Raw genomic sequence first — 16,878 nt, 5'->3', positions numbered from 1 at the left:
AGGTGGTCTGTCCTAAGGGTGTGGAGATCCAGCAGCCTGCTTCCCTGTGCCCCTGGTGAGGGGCACCCACAGACTATGCTCTGAGTTCTGCCTTCTGTCGATGTGCCTAGGGGCCTTCCAGGTGAGGCTCACCTTGTTTTCCACGTGCAGCTCTAGCGGAGCGGAACCCTCCTCCAGGCTCAGCACTGTGCCAGTTGGCCGTGCAGTCACTCACCAGCTGTGGCTGTGGCGGGCATTTACGCCCGGACTCTCCAACTCCTGGACTTCTCTTGTCGCGCCTCCTGCAGCTGTTGTGAGTTAAATGCTTCTGTGACCTTGTACCCTCTCTGCTCTTAAATAAAAACAGCTTAATAAGAGGTTTACTGACCCAACTGGAGGTTTTTATTAAAACCCATTAGTGCTGGAGCGGACCCTGCCTGCAGGAATTGATTACGTGCCAGAGCCCCGCACCCCTCAATGTGGCCGCCAAACCAGTTCCAGACTCGCGCTGCCGCGGGGCCACATTTACTAGTGTTCATGTCCTCACCTGAATTTACAGGCACTTCTTTCTCCTCCCAGCCCCCGTGCTCCAGGAGCAGTTTGTTTTAATTCAATTACCACGCCAGCGCTGGCTGCCCAGGCATGGAGAGCGGCGGGCTCCCTTGGGGCTTCTTCCCATCCCAGTTGGGGTGCCTCTGGGTGCATTTGGTTGCTTACCCTGTCCACAGGGAAGACGTGTCCTCTTACAGCCTAGTTGCCAAAGTGTCAACTCAAAATGACACAGAACCTTCCTTCCTGTCCCCGGGAATGGGTGGCCATTTGGCAGTGTTGGAGTTTGGTCCCGTTGTCTGTCCCTGTCCTGTAAGGATACAATGGGTCTTTCTCAGGGAAGCCTAGCCTGGGTGACTTTAGGTCACCACATGGCATATGCTGGCAGAGAACCGTCTCAGCTACAGAGACACTCATTTCCAAGGTGAAAGGGCAATCTTCCAGCAGCTGCCTCTGCACTGTCATTGCAAGTGGGTCTTAGCTGGCTGTGATGGCCAAAGAAGGACAGGCCCCAGTGGCTCTGTGTGGAGCTCCACTTCCACCTTGCACAGTGGCACTGGAAGTGAGACACGTCCAGTTTCTAGGCCTGAGGTTTCCCCTTAGTGCAGGAAACTTTATCGAATCTCTTCTGCCGAGGCTCCTGTGCATCAGTTGTGATCCATTCTCAGCCAGGGCCATAGTTTTTCTCAACTCCCGGGATAGAATGTTTGCCTCATTCTCTCTCTGTCCCACCTCTAATTCCCCTTGCTCAGGTCACTGGTAATACCCAAGCAGATGATGCTGACCAGGGGCCATGACTTTCTGCTGATGGGAGGGGAAGAATTGAGGAGGTGAGAGACTGGGGAAATGACAGAAAAGGCCAAAGTCTGGGTCTAACTCGGCATAGTTGTCCACAGGCTCACCACAAAGAGTCCCTCGGTTGTCAAGAAGGACTGGGGATATGCAATCAGCACGCACACCAGCACACTGCAGGGGAGGGACCAGAGACAAATTGGGGTAGGAGGCATCAGGGCGCCTGGAGCCTGTGGTGGGTGCTTGTCTCTTGTATTGTGGATTCCGATTTCCTCATGCACACACACTGCAACTCTACACGCATGAGCTGTAGCTCTACATATAACACACTGTAACTATACACATAAACTGTAGCTGTACATATAACACATTGACTACACACCTGAGCTGTAATTCTACATGTAACACACTATAACTACACACATGAACTGTAGCTCTACATGTAACAGTGTAACTACGCATATGAGCTGTAGCGCTACAAGTAACAGTGCAACTGCACACATGAGCTGTAGCTCCACATATACTGTAACTACATACATGAGCTTTAGCTCTGCATATAACACACTGTAACTACACACGTGAGCTGTAGCTGCACTATAACTCTACGTGGGCAGTTTGTTTTTTTAGCATAGTCTTTTTCCATCTGATTTTTGTCACCGTCTCCACTCTCAACCCTGCCACATGAACCACCTGGTTATATACTTCCATACCTTTTACATTCTTAGATCTATGTACAGGCACAGACACACACGCTGTCAGTGTTCCTCTAGGCACTGCTTTAGCTGCATCCTGAACATTTTGATACATTATGCATCTTAGTTACCTAGTGCTATTGTAACGAAATATACCACACATGGGTGGCTTGAAAGAACAGACATTTGTCTTCTCAGAGTTTTGGAGGCTGGAAGTCCAAGTCAGGAGTCGTAGGTGTCCTGGGTTGTGAGGGCAGCCTGGAGGCCAGAGAAGGGCTTCTGGTATGATCAGACACCGTCTGTGCCCGCGGGCTGGCCTGGAATCTCCAGAGCCTGCTGTGTTCCCCTGGCATTTCTCACCTCCAGTACCCCATTGTGGGTGCAGGAGGAGCCAGCCTTGGTGAGCCTAACTTCTGCCCCTGCGAGTAACAGGGAGAGGCGTTGTTAGGATGACCTGGAGCAGTGGCTGTTGGGCAGTTTCTTTTTAAAACAGAAACCTAAAACATGGAAGCCATGCTCTGTGGCTGTTATAGTAGCTGCTTTTGCCTGTGGATTCACTGAGCACATGTACGATGCAGTTTAGTACCGTTAATGGTTACTGAGTAAAAAAAAAAATGGTTACTGAGTACACACAGCAAATCCCCTCTTGGTAACGTGTGCCCTCCCCTTACCAGGAATCCTGTGCCTCTGCATTGATTATGGGCATGTTGCCTGAGCCTTCCATCTATGTGCCTTTCACAAGGCAGAGCGCTGCTGCCTTTTCGTTTGGTTTAAAAAAACCTAAATTAACCAGTTGCCGTCAAGTCGACCCCAAGCATCAGAGTAGAACTGTGCTCCACAGGGTTTGCGGTGGCTGGTTTTCCGGAAGTGAATTGGCAGGCCTTTCTTCTGAAGTGCCTCTGGGTCAACTGGAACCTCTAACCTGCCAGTTAGTGGCCAAACATTCACCATTTCCACCACCAGGGACACTCCATCCCACTGGTGTTAGCCTTGACACATTGGAGTGTCTTTGGGCACTTGGAGGGCTGACTGCAGACAGGATGTAGCGATGTGTTTGTGAGGTATGTACCTTAACACTGAGTCCTCCTTGCTGGCCACTGGACACCTTCCCTAGGAGCCTTGTGCTTCTTTCTCCAGGTGGGACCTCCAGGCCCTTGTGTGTAATGGCTGAGCCCACCCCACAGCTCACCGGCTTCTGGGCCTGTGGGCCTGCTCCATCTTACTTGTGTGCTAGCTTGTCTGTATCTGCCCTCCTCCCTAAAATGTCAGCCCCGCGGGGCAGGGCCTTTGAGTTGTTATCTGCCATCTCCCAGTGCTAGGACGGGCAGAGCTCAGTTCCAGCACTGACCGAACCCCGCACGAGCCCGCATGGAATCAAGGATCAGGGTCCACATGTAGGTGTTTTAAGCAGAGCAGACACCTGGTGGTCACCACCGCCACCTTGAAGGAAACCCAGCCCCTCCCCCAGGTCATTTTGGAGCAGGAGTGGCACATGGTCATGAAGCACACCCCATAGCATGGATCCTGATAGGTGTTTTCCTTGATTTCAGCCTCACGTCTTGTGGGCCCAGCACTGCGAGTACAGCCTCAGTGCATGTCCTGGCTTCCCTGAGAGGTCGTGTGCTTCATCCCTGTGTGACGTCACTGGCTTCAGTGGCACCTGCAGGTCTGGGACAAGGCCCCTCTTCCCCTTAACACGGTTAGCCAGATGTGTGCAAGGAGCTGCTGCAGTGTCCCAGGTCGGTGGGTTCAACAGCAGAAACAGGACGGAGCGTAGCAGATGTGCAGGACAGTGAGGTTGCTCTCTTGGGCCCGTCGTGGGTGGTGGTGGGAGTGATGACCAGTCACAGTGGGACACCCTCAGCTGCCTGGGACTTCGAAGGCAGTGTCACCCTGGTGCAGCGGGGCTGTCACCCCCATTGTGCAGAACACACACAGCTAAGGAACCTTGTCCACAGTCACATCCTCAGGAGGCCACCTCAAAGAGCAGCAGCCAGACCTGGTCTGGGATTTTCTAAAATCTTTACTGATGTCACTGTGAATATTTATTTCACTCTGATGGATTGTAATCCAGTGCTATCATGATTTTTTTAAATGCATTTTTAAAGATTTTTATTGTGCTTTAAGTAAAAGTTTACAAATCAAGTCAGCCTCTCATACAAAAATTTTTATATACCTTGCTATATACCCCTAGGTGCTCTGCCCGTAATGAGACAGCACACTCCTTCTCTCCACCCTGTATTTCCGTGTTCATTCAGCCAGCTTCTGTACCCATCGGCCTTCACATCTCCCCTCCAGACAGGAGCTGCCCACGCAGTCTCATCTGTCTCCTTGATCCAAAAAGCTCTCTCCTCACCAATACCTTTTTCTGTTTTATAGTCCAGTCCAATCCCTTTCTAGAGAGTTGGCTTTGGGAATGGTTCCTGTCTTGGGGCTAAAGGAAGGTCTGGGGACCATGACCTCTGGGGACCTTCTAGTCTCAGTCAGACCATTAAGTCTGGCTCTTTATGAGAGTTTGAGGTCTGCATCTCACTGCTGTCTTGTTCCCTCAGGGCTTCTCTGTTGTGTTCCCTGTCAGGGCAGTCATCGGTTGCAGCTGGACACCATCTAGTTCTTCTGGTCTCAGGCTGATGTAGTCTGATTTACGTGGTCCTTTCTGTCTCTTGGGCTCATAATTACCTTGTGACTTTGGTGTTCTTCATTCTCCTTTGCTCCATGTAGGTTGAGACCAATTGATGGCATCTTAGAATGCCACATGCTAGACGCCACTCACCGAAGTGGGATGCAGAATCTTTTCGTAATAGATTTTATTATGCCAGTTGACCTAGATGTCCCCTGAAACCTTATCATGATTTATTTTGTTGCTCAGATTGCCCCAGCTTGAGCCTTTGGGAGCTCCTTCAAGTTGGCTCCTGGCTCCTTTGAGCCGCCCTGTTATTTGTTTTTGTTTTCTATCTTTTCCTCACTTTCTGGCACTACAGAATGCTCCAGTCTGTGAGTCAAGCTCTTCTCCCAGGAGTCCTGGCTCCTTTTAGTGGAAAATGGTGTTTAGAAACCAAGGTCTGGGTATGGGTGTGCTCATTGCTACTGGGGCGTCACTGCTTCTAGGCTCTCTGGAACGCTTTGCCAACATCGTTATTCAAAGGCATCAATTCTTCTTCCGTCTTCCTTATTCATTGCCCAGCTGTCACATGCATACGATGTAATCATAAATACCATCGCTTGGGTCTGGCACACCGTAATCTTCAAAGTGACATCTCTGCTTTTCAACACCCTAAAGAGGCCTTTTGCAGCAGATTGGTCCAGTGCAATACATCATTTGATTTCTTGACTGCCGCTTCCGTGGGCATTGATCATGGATCCAAGTAAAATGAAATCCTTGACAATTTCAATACTTTCTCCCTTAATCATGATGTTGCTTATTGGTCCAGTTGTAAGGATCTTTGTTTTGTTTTTTATGTTGAGGTGTAATCCATACTGGAGGCTGTAGTCTTTGATCATCAGTAAGTGCTTGAAGCCCTCTTTACTTTCTGCAAGCAAGGTTGTGTCATCTCGGCAGCACAGGTTGTTAATGAGTCTTCCTCCAATCCTGAAGCCATGTTCTTCTTCATATAGCCTGGCTTCTTGGATTGTTTGATCAGCATACAAATTTTGAATAAGTATGGTGAAAGGGTACAACCCTGACACACACTATTCCTGATTTTAAACCACTCAGTATCCCCTTGTTCTATTCGAACAACTGCCTCTTGGTCTATGTACTGGTACGGCATGAGCACAATTAAGTGTTCTGAAATTCCCATTCTTCCCAATGTTATCCATGATTTGTTGTGATCCACACAGTGGAATGCCTTTGCATAGTCAATAAACCATAGTAAACATTTTTCTGATATTCTCTGCTTTTAGCCAAGATCCATCTGTCATAAACAATGATATCCCTCATTCTGTATCCTCTTCTGAATCTGGCTTGAATTTCTGTCAGTTCCCTATCAATGTACTGCCGCAACTGTCTTTGAATTATCGCAAGCAAAATTTTGCTTGCATGTGATATTGATGATACTGTTCAATAATCCCTGCATTCTCTTGGATCATCTTTCTTTGAAATAGGCATAAATATGGATCTCTTCCAGTAAGTTGACCAGGTAGCTGTCTTCCTAATTTTTTTTTAACTTTTATTATACTTTAAGTGAAAGTTTACAAACCCAAGTCAGTCTCTCATACAAAAACTTATATGCACCTTACTGTATACTCGTAGTTGCTCTCCCCCTAGTGAGACATCACACTCCTTCTCCCCACCCAGTATTTCCGTGTCCGTTCAGCTAGCTTCTGTCCACCTCAGCCTTCGCATCTCCTCTCCAGATAGGAGCTGACCACATAGTCTCATGTGTCTACTTGATCCAAGAAGCTCACTCTTTTCCAGTATCATTTTCTACCTTATAGTCCAGTCCAAGCTCTGTCTGAAGAGTTGGCTTTGGGAGTGGTTCATGTCTTTGGCTAACAGAAGGCCTGGGGACCGTGACCTACAGGGTCCTTCAAGTCTCAGTCAGACCATTAAGTCTGGTCTTTTTATGAGAATTTGAGGTCTGCATCCTACAGTTCTGCTCCTTCAGGGGTTCTCTGTTGTGTTCCCTGTCATGGCAGTCATCAGTTGTAGCTGGGCACCATCTAGTTCTTCTAGTCTCAGGCTGATGTAGTCTCTGATTTATGTGGCCCTTTCTGTCTCTTAGGATCATAATTACCCTGTGTCTTTGGTGTTCTTCATTCTCTTTTGCTCCATGTGGGTTGAGACCAATTGATGCATCTTAGATGGCTGCTTGCCAGCAGTTAAGACCCCAGATGCCACTCTCCAAAATGGGGTGCCGAATGTTTTCTTAATAGAATTTATTATGCCAATTGACCTAGATATCCCCTGAAACCATGGTCTCCAAACCCCCACCTCTGGTATGCTGGCCTTCGAAGTGTTCAGTTTATTCCAGAAACTTCTTTGCTTTTGGTTTAGTCCAGTTGTGCTGACCTCTCGTGTATTGTGTGTTGTCTTTCCCTTCACCTAAATTAGTTCTTCTCTACTCTCTTAACTGGTGAATCCCTCTCTCCCTCCCTCCCTCCCCCGTCTTGTAACCATCAAAGAATATGTTCTTCTCTGTTTAAACTATTTCTTGAGGTCTTGTAATAGTGGTCTCATACAATATTTGCCTTTTGCAACTGATGAATTTCACTCAGCATAATGCCTTTCAGATTCCTCCATATTATGAAACGTTTCACAGATTCATCGCTGTTCTTTATCAGTGCATAGTATTCCATTGTGTGAATATACCATAATTTATCTGTTCATCCGTTGATGGGCACCTTGGTTGCTTCCATCTTTTTGCTAATATAAAGAGTGCTGCAGTGTATATGGGTGTGTATATATCTGTGTGTATAAAGGCTCTTATTTCTCTAGGATATATTCCAAGAAGTGGGATTGCTGGATTGTATGGTAGTTCTATTTCTAGTTTTTTAAGGAAGCCCCAAATTGAGTTCCAAAGTGATTGTACCATTTTACATTCCCAGCAGCAGTGTATAGGTGTTCCAGTCTCTCCACAGCCTCTCCAACATTTATTATTTTGTGTTTTTTGGATTAATGCCAGCCTTGTTGGAGTGAGATGGAATCTCATTGTAGTTTTCATTTGCATTTCTCTGATGGCTAATGATCATGAGCATTTCCTCATGTATCTGTTAGCTACCTGAATGTTTTCTTTAGTGAGGTGCCTATTCATATCCATTGCCCATTTTTTAGTTGGGTTATCTCTCTTTTTGTAGTTGAGTTTTTGCAGTATCATGTAGATTTTAGAAATCAGACGCTGATCAGAAATGTCCTAGCTAAAAACTTTTTCCCAGTCTGTAGGTAATCTTTTTACTCTTTTGGTAAAGTCTTTGGATGAGCATAGGTGTTTGATTTTTAGGAGCTCCCAGTTGTCTAATTTCTCTTCTGATGTTTGTACATTTCTACTAGTGTTTTGTATACCACTTATGCTATGTATTAGGGCTCCTAGTGTCATCCCTGTTTTTCTTCCATGATCTTTATAGTTTTAGATTTTATATTTAGGTCTTTGATCCATTTTGAATTGGTTTTTGTGTATGGTGTGAGGTATGGGTCTTGTTTCATTTTTTTTGCAAATGGATATCCAGTTATGCCAGCACTGTTTGTTAAAGAGACTGTCTTTTCCCCATTTAACAGACTTTGGGCCTTTGTCAAATATCAACTGCTCATACGTGGATGGATTTATGTCTGGATTCTCAATTCTGTTCCATTGGTATCTGTTGTTGTACCAGTACTACTGTGGTAATATAATATGGTCTAAAATCAGGTAGTTTGAGGCCTCCCACTTTGTTCTTTTTCAGTAATGCTTTGGTTATCCGAGGCCTCTTTCCCTTCCATATGAAGTTGGTGATTTGTTTCTCCATCTCATTTAAAAAATTTCACTGGTATTTGGATCGGGATTGCATTGTATCTATAGATTGCTTTGGGCATAATAGACATTTTTACAGTGTTGAATTTTCCTATCCACGAGCAAGTTATGTTTTTCCACTTATGTAGGTCTCTTTTCGTTTCTTGTTGTAGCGTCTTGTAGTTTTCTTTGTATAGGTCTTTTACGTCTCTGGTTAGATTTATTCCTAAGTATTTTATCTTCTTAGGGGCTATTGTAAGTGGTGTTGATTTGGTGATTTCCTGTTTGATGCTCTTTGTTGGTGTAGAGGAATCCAACTGATTACGTATGTTTATCTTGTATCCTAATACTCTGCTAAACTCTTGTATTAGTTTCAGTAGTTTTATTGAGGATTCTTTAGAGTTTTCTATGTGTAAGATCATGTCGTCTGCAAACAGAGATACTTTGACTTCTTTGCCAATTTGGATGTCCTTTATTTCTTTATCTAGCCTAATAGCTCTTTTTTTTTTTCTTAATAGCTCTGGCTAGGACCTCTAGCACAATGTGTAATAAAAGTGGTGATAAAGGGCATCCTTGTCTGGTTCCTATTCTCAAGGGGAATGCTTTCAGGCTCTCTCCATTTAGGGTGATGTTGGCTGTTGGCTTTGTGTAAATGCCCTTTATTATGTTGAGGAAATTTTCTTCTATTCCTATTTTGCTGAGTGTTTTTATCATGAATGGGTGTTGAACTTTGTCAAATGCCTTTTCTGCATCAGTTGATAAGATTATGTGGTTCTTGTCTTTTGTTTTATTTATGTGCTGGCTACATTGATTGTTTTTCTGATGTTGAACCATCCCTGCATACCTGGTATGAATCCCACTTGGTGAATTATTTTTTTGATATGTTGTTGAATTCTATTGGCTAGCATTTTATGAGGATTTTTCCATCTAAGTTCATGAGGGATATTGGTCTGTAATTTTCTCTTTTTGTGGAGTCTTCACCTGGTTTTAGTATCAGGGTTATGCTGGCTTCATAGCATGAGTTTGGGAGTATTCCATCCTTTCCTATGCTCTGAAATACCTTTAGTAGTAGTGGTATTAAGTCTTCTCTGAAAGTTAGGTAGAATTCTCCAGTGAAGCCATCAGGGCCAGGGCTTCTCTTTTTGGAAGTTTTTTTAAATTAATTTTTCAATCTTTTCTTTTGTTATGGGTTTATTTAGTTGTTCTGCCTCTGTTTGTGCTAGTGTAGGTAGGTAGTGTGTTTCTAGAAATTTGTCCATTTCCTCTAGTTTTTCAAATTTGTTGGAGTACAACTTTTCATAGTACTCTGTTATGATTCTTTTAAATTCAGTTCTGATATTGCCCATCTCATTTCTTCTTTGGTTTATTTGCTTCGTCCCCTGTTTTTATTTTGTCAGTCTGGCCAGTGGTTTATGGATTTTGTTAATCTTTTCAAAGAACCAGCTTTTGGTCTTTTTAACTCTTTCAATTGTTTTTCTATTCTCTATTTCATTTAATTCCTGCTCTAATTTTTATTATTTGCTTTCTTCTGGTGCCTGAAGGTTTCTTCTGTTGCCTGAAGGTTTCTTCTGTTGCTCTGTATTTGTTCAAGCTGTAGGGATAATTCTTTGATTTTGGCCCTTTCTTCTTTTTGTATGTGTGCATTTACTGATATAAATTCACCTCTGAGCACTGCTTTCACTGTGTCCCAAAGGTTCTGATAGGAAGTGTTTTCATTCTCATTGGATTCTATGAATTTCTTTATTGCGTCCTTGATATGTTCTGTAATCCAGTCGTTTTAGAGCAAAGTGTTGTTCAATTTCCATGTATTTGATTTCTTTTCCCTGATTTTTCTGTTATTGACTTCTAGTTTTATGGTTTTATGGTCAGAGAAGATGCTTTGTAATATTTTGATGTTTTGGATTCTGTTAAGGCTTGCTTTATGGCCTAATATGTGGTCTATTCTAGAGAATGTTCCATGTGCTTTGGAAAAGAAAGTATACTTGAATGCTGTTGGGTGTAGTGTTGTGTATATGTCTGTGAGGTCAAGTTGGTTAATTGTGGCATTTAGGTCTTCCGTGTCTTTAATGAGCTTCTTTCTGGATGTTCTGCCCTTCACTGAAAGTGGTGTATTGAAGTCTTCTACTAGTATTGTGGAGCTATCGGTCTCACTTTTCAGTGTTGTTAGAGTTTGTTTTATGTATCTTGAAGCCCTGTCAGTGGATGCATAAATATTTAATATGGTAATATCCTCCTGGTATATTGTCCCTTTAATCATTATATAGAGTCCTTCCTTATCCTTTGTGAAAGATGTAAGTTGGAAGTCTGTTTTGTCAGAAATTAGTATAGCCACTCCTCCTCTTTTTTAATTGCTTGATACACTTTTTTCATCCTTTGAGTTTTAGTTTGTATTTTTAAGTGTAAGGTGTGTCTCTTGTAGGCAGCATATAGACAGATCGTGTTTTATTATCCATTCTGCAACTGTCTCTTTATTGGTGCGTTTAGCCCATTTACATTCAGCGTGATTATAGATAGGTATGAGTTTAGTGCTGTCGTTTTGATGCCTTTTTTTGTGTGTTGTTGACAGTTTCATTTTTCCACTAATTTTTTTGTGCCGAGTAGTTTTTCTTTGTAAATTGTGTTCCTCTTTTTCACTGTAGTTGATTTTGTTTTTGCTGAGTCTTTATGTTTTTCTTGTTTTTTATTTTGATATGTAGGATTGTTAGTCTTTTTTGTGGTTACCTTCACATTTACCCCTATTTTTCTGAGTTTAAACCTAACTTGTATCTCCCTATATCACCTTGATTTCCTCTCCATTTGGAAGATCTATGCCTGCTTTATTTAGCCCCTCCTTATTTATTTAATGTTGTCATCTTTTACATGGTGATGTCACTGATTCTCTGTTTTGAGCTTTTTTTTTTTTAAATCTTGATTTATTTTTGTGATTTCCCTATCTGGGTTGATATCTGGGTGTTCTGTCCAGTGTTCTAGCATTGATTTTATACCTGATATTACTGATTTTCTAACCAGAGAATTCCCTTTAGTATTTTTTGTACTTTTGATTTGGTTTTTGCACATTCTGTAAGCTTCTGTTTATCTGGAAATGTCTTAATTTCGCCTTCATATTTGAGAGACAGTTTTGCTGGATATATGATTCTTGGCTGGCAGTTTTTCTCCCTCAGTGCTTTATATATATGTCATCCCATCACCTTCTTGCCTGCATGGTTTCTGCCAAACAGTCTGAACTTATTGATTCTCCTTTGTAGGTAGCTTTTCACTTATCCCTGGCCTCTCTTAAAATTTTCTGTTTATCTTTGGTTTTAGCAACTTTGATCATAGTATGTCTTGGTGACTTTCTTTTGGGATCTGCCTCGTATGAGGTTCGATGAGCATCTTGGATAGATATCCTTTCGTCTTTCACAATGCCAGGGAAGTTTTCTTCCAACACGTTGTCAAGAATTCTCTCTGTATTTTCTGTTTTCCCTCCCTGTTCTGGTATTGCAATCACTTGCCAAGTTACTCTTTTTTTTAGAGTCCCACATGATACTCAGCATTTCTTCATTTTTTAAAATTCTTTTATCTGACTTTTCTTCAAATATATTGTTGCCAAGTGTTTTATCTTCAGTCTTACTAATTCTGCCTTCCACTTCCTCAGTTCTGCTTCTCTGACTTTCTGTTGAGTTGTCTAATTCTGTAATTTTGTTGTTAATCTTCTGAATTTCTGATTCCTGTCTCTCTGTGGATTCTTGCGGCTTATTAAATTTTTCATTAGTTCTTGAATAATCTTTTTAATTTCCTCAGCTGCTTTATCTCTGTGTTCCTTGGCTTGTTCTGTATTTTCCTGATCTCTTTCCTGCTCTTGTTCCTGATGTCTTAAAGAGTCCTGTATATTAATCTTTTGTATTCCTTATCTTGTAATTCCAGGAAGGCACCTTCATCCAGAAGATCCCTTGAATCTTTGTTTTGAGAGCTTGTTGAAGTGATCATGGTATGCTATGTGTACGTTATTGTATTAGTTTACTTTATGTTTGCTTACTGTGTCCTAGCTTATTGCTTTGTTTGTTTTGATATGCCCAAATAGGCTGCTAGATTGAGCTGACTTGATTATTGGAGCCTTTGAAGCAGTAATGTCCTATTACCAGATGGCTAGAGCTGTTACCAGGTATATGAGCCTAGAAGTCCATTCGCTATTCGTGTATAGATTCAGCTCAGGGGTCCTGATAGTCGGTCACCTAATGTGTGGTATAGGCTCTCACCTACTATCTTAGAAGAGCAGTGGTGATTTTTGTATGTGCAGGTTTCTGGTAGCAGCAGGGGATCACACTCTGAGGAAGGCAAGGGGCTGAAAATCTTCCTCCAAGTGTCTGTGAGGAAGGCACATACCTGTTCTCTAGCACGTCCTGGTGGGTGGGCTCCGCAGCCACACCATAGGCACCCGGTGCTTTTACCTGTAAGGACTGGTAGGCACCGCTTATCCTTGGAGCCCTTTCGCAGATGGCTAGGTGGTGTGGTTGGAGCCTCCAGTCCTCAGGCTCCTGCTGTGGGTACGTGAAGGCCTTGTTTAATAGGCATAGCAGTATCAAACATCCAAAACCTGCCTCTCCACCACACAGCTGAAACAGTTACAGTCAGGCCTCAAACAGATTGGCCCTTGAAATATAATAGCCAGATCCTGTCTGGTGTAGTGGGAAACCCTGGTGGTGTAGTGGTTAAGTGCAATGGCTGCTAACCAAAGGGTCGGCAGTTCAAATCTGCCAGGCACTCCTTGGAAACTCTAAGGGGCAGTTCTCCTCTATCCTGTAGGGTTGCTATGAGTCAGAGTCGACTCAACGGCACTGGGTTTGGTTTTTGTATCTGGTGTAGTGGAGCCACCTGGATCCATGCAGGGGTGAAAGACAATGTCTGTGGACCGCTTGTGCCTGGACTGAAGCTGCTCCTGCTCTGAGTTTCCAGATTAGGGGAGTCAGAAGAGTATTTTCCCCTGTTTGTTAATTTCTTCCTTCTCCAAGGCCTGGAGAATGGCTCAGGGAGCGCAGCAGGACCTATCGCAGGCCCAGGGAAATCAAATGTTAATGAAGCTGGCTGGGGAAAAGGGAGGAGGGATCACGTAGGTAGGAGAGAATTCTTTGAAAAGGAGTAGCTATTAGATCCTTGCAGTAAATTAGACAAAATCGCTTATCTTGTGCTCTGTTTTATCTCTGATTCCAGAGGCATGTGTAGCCTGTTTGCGCTGGCTGGATCCCCACTGCAATTGCCCCAGGGGGTCAGGGCTGCGTCCCATACTTGCCTTCTTTCACTGAAGCTGCTGCGTCCTAAATGCCACGGCCTGCCCCAGTACAGACATGCTACAGAGTCAAGGGCCCTCAACTTTGCTTGCCTTCTTTCGCTGAAGCGACTGTGTCCCCAAAAACTACTATCAGCCCTGCCACAGGTGCGCCAAGGAATCAGGGGTGAGGTGCTGCCACGGGCTTAGCAACTCCTTGCTGCTTCTGCACCGCCTCTCCCTCCCCCATCACTCAGTCTGATTTCTTAACTTTGCCTTTGATGCTCAGGGTTCCTAGCTTGTCATATGTATAATTGATTTACTTCTTTTTTGGAGTCTAATTTTTTTGTTGTTGTTGTTGTAAGAGGGATCACCGGAAGCGTCTGACTACTCTGCCATCTTGGCCCCACCTCCTGTCTTTCTAATGTCTTGACACAGACAAGTGAGTACTTCAGTGCTTCATCCATTTGTTGAAACATCTCAATTGGTATTATTTCAATTCCTGGAGCCTTGTTTTTCTCCAGTGCCTTCAGTGCAGCTTGGACTTCTTCCTTCAATACCATCAGTTCTTGATCATATGCTACCTCCTAAAATGGTTGAACGTCAACCAATTTCTTTGGTAGAGTGATTCTCTGTATTTCTTCCATCTTCTTTCGATAATTCCTGGATCATTTAACATTTTGCCCATAGAAACCTTCAAAATTGCAGTTTGACATTTGAATTTTTTCTTCTGCTTTTTCAGCTTGAGAAATGCCTAGTGTGTTCTTTTTTTTTTTTTTTTTTGGTTTTCTAACTCCAGGTCTTTGCACATTTCATTATACTTCGTCTTCTTGAGCCACCCTTTGAAATCTTCTGTTCAATTCTTTTACTTCATCATTCCTTCCATTCACTTTAGCTACTTTATGTTCAAGAGCAAGTTTTGGAGTCTCTTCTCTTCTCCATCTTGGTCTTTTCTTTCTTTCCTGTCTTTTTAATGAGCTTTTGCTTTCTTCATGTACGATGTCCTTGATGTCATCCCATAACTCTGATCTTCAGTCATTAGTGTTCACTGCGTCAAGATCTGTTCTTCAAATGGTCTCTAAATTCAGGTGGGATATACTCAAGGTCATATATTGGTTCTCATGCGTTTGTTTTAATTTTCTTCAGCTTCACCTTAAACTGGTATATGAGCAATTGATGGTCTGTTCCACAGTTGGCCCTGGCCTTGTTCTCACTGATGATATTGAGCTTCTCCATCATCTCTTTACACGGATATTGTCAATTTTTTTTTTAATTTTTATCATGTTTTAAGTGAAAGTTTACAAACCAAGTCAGTCTCTCATACAAAAACTTAAATACACCTTGCAATATACTCCTAGTTGCTCTCCCCCTAATGAGGCAGCACACTCCTTCCTTCCACACTCTGCTTTCATGTCCATTTGGCCAGCTTCTGAACCCCTCTGCACTCTCATCTCCTCTCCAAACAGGAGCGGCCCACGTAGTCTCATGTGTCTACTTGATCCAAGAAGCCCACTCCTCACCAGTACCATTTTCTATCCCATAGTCCAGTCCAATCCCAGTCTGAAGAGTTGGCTTTCGGAATGTTTCTTGTCTTGGGCTAACAGAAGGCCTGCGGACCATGACCTCCAGGGTCATTGTAGTCTCTGTCAGACCATTAAGTCTGGTCTTTTTATAAGAATTTGAGATCTGCATCCCACTGCTCTCCTGCTGCCTCAAGGGTTCTCTGTTGAGCTCTCTGTCAGGGCAGTCATCGGTTGTAGCTGGGCACCATCTTGTCCCTCTGGTCTTGGTTTATATGGCCCTTTCTGTCTCTTGGGCTCATAATTACCTTGTGTCTTTGGTGTTCTTCATTCTCCTTTGCTGCAGGTGGGTTGAGACCAGTTGATAGATCTTAGAAGGCTGCTTGCTAGCGTTTAAGACCCCAGATGCCACTCTCCAAAGTGGGATACTGAATGTTTTCTTAATAGATTTTATTATCCCAGTTGACTTAGATGTTCCCTGAAACTATGGCCCCCAAATCCGCACCCCTGCTATGCTGGCCTTCAAAACATTCAGTTTATTCAGGAAACATCTTTGCTTTTGGTTTAGTCCAGTTGTGCTGACCTCTCTTGTATTGTGTGTTCTTTCTCTTCACATAAAATAGCTCTTACCTAATATTGAATAAGTGAAAACCCTGCTCCCTCCCTCCCTCCCCGCTCTCGTAACCGTCAAAGAATATTTTCTTCTCTGTTTAAACTATTTTTCGATTTCTTATAATAGTGGTCTCATACAATATTTGTCCTTTTGCAACTAATTTCACTCAGCATAATGCCTTCCAGATTCCTCCATGTTATGAAATGTTTCACAAATAAATCATTGTTCTTTATCAATGCACAGTATTCCCTTGTGTGAATATACCATAATTTATTTATCCATTCATCTGTTGATGGGCACTTGGTTGCTTCCATCATTTAGCTGTTGTAAACAGTGCTGTGATGAACATGGGTGTGCATGTATCTGTTCGTGTAAAGGCTTTTATTTCTCTAGGAGTGGGATTGCTGGATTATATGTTAGTTCTATTTCTAGCTTTTTAAGGAAGCGCCAAATTGATTTTCAAAGTGGTTGTACCATTTTACATTCCCACCAGCAGTGTATACGTGTTCCAGACTCTCCACAACCTCTCCAACATTTATTATTTTGTGTTTTTTGGATTAATGCCAGCCTTGTTGGAGTGAGATGGAATCTCTTTGTAGTTTTGATTTGCATTTCGCGTTTCTCTAACGGCTGATGATCGTGAGCATTTCCTCATGTATGTGTTAGCCAGCTACCTGAATGTCTTCTTTAGTGAAGTGCCTGTTCAAATCCTTTACCCATTTTTTAATTGGGTTATTTGTCTTTTTGTAGTTGAGTTTTTGCAGTATCATGTAGATTTTAGAGATCAGACGCTGATCGGAAATATCCTAGCTAAAAACTTTTTCCCAGTCTGTTTTTTTTTTTACTCTTCTGGTGAAGCCTTTGGATGAGCATAGGTGTTTGATTTTTAGGAGCTCCCGGTTATCTGGTTTTTCTTCTGCACTGTTAGTAATGTTTTGTATATGGTTTATGCCATGTATTAGTGCTCGTAGCATTGTCCCTATTTTTTTTTCCCATGGTCTTTATTGTTTTAGATTTTATATTTTGGTCTTTGATCCATTTTGAGTTGGTTTTTGTGCTTGGTGTG

The 16,878-nt window shown here is 43.0% G+C and overlaps 1 protein-coding gene and 1 long non-coding RNA gene across 7 annotated transcripts in view; both read left to right on the top strand.

Annotated features, from left to right (window-relative positions):
* The window catches only part of LMF1 (lipase maturation factor 1), a 104,776-nt gene that overhangs the window by 32,429 nt on the left and 55,469 nt on the right, over window positions 1-16,878 (top strand). The gene's annotated exons all lie outside the window — the stretch shown is intronic.
* Window positions 12,295-14,362, top strand: LOC126086530 (uncharacterized). The gene is made up of 3 exons (XR_007519547.1): window positions 12,295-12,404; window positions 12,498-12,578; window positions 13,625-14,362. It is a non-coding gene; the product is annotated as an uncharacterized LOC126086530 (long non-coding RNA).

Source organism: Elephas maximus, chromosome 12, assembly GCF_024166365.1.
Source record: "Elephas maximus indicus isolate mEleMax1 chromosome 12, mEleMax1 primary haplotype, whole genome shotgun sequence".
In the NCBI taxonomy this organism is placed as follows: domain Eukaryota; kingdom Metazoa; phylum Chordata; class Mammalia; order Proboscidea; family Elephantidae; genus Elephas; species Elephas maximus.
This window is presented reverse-complemented; position numbering and strand designations above follow the sequence as displayed.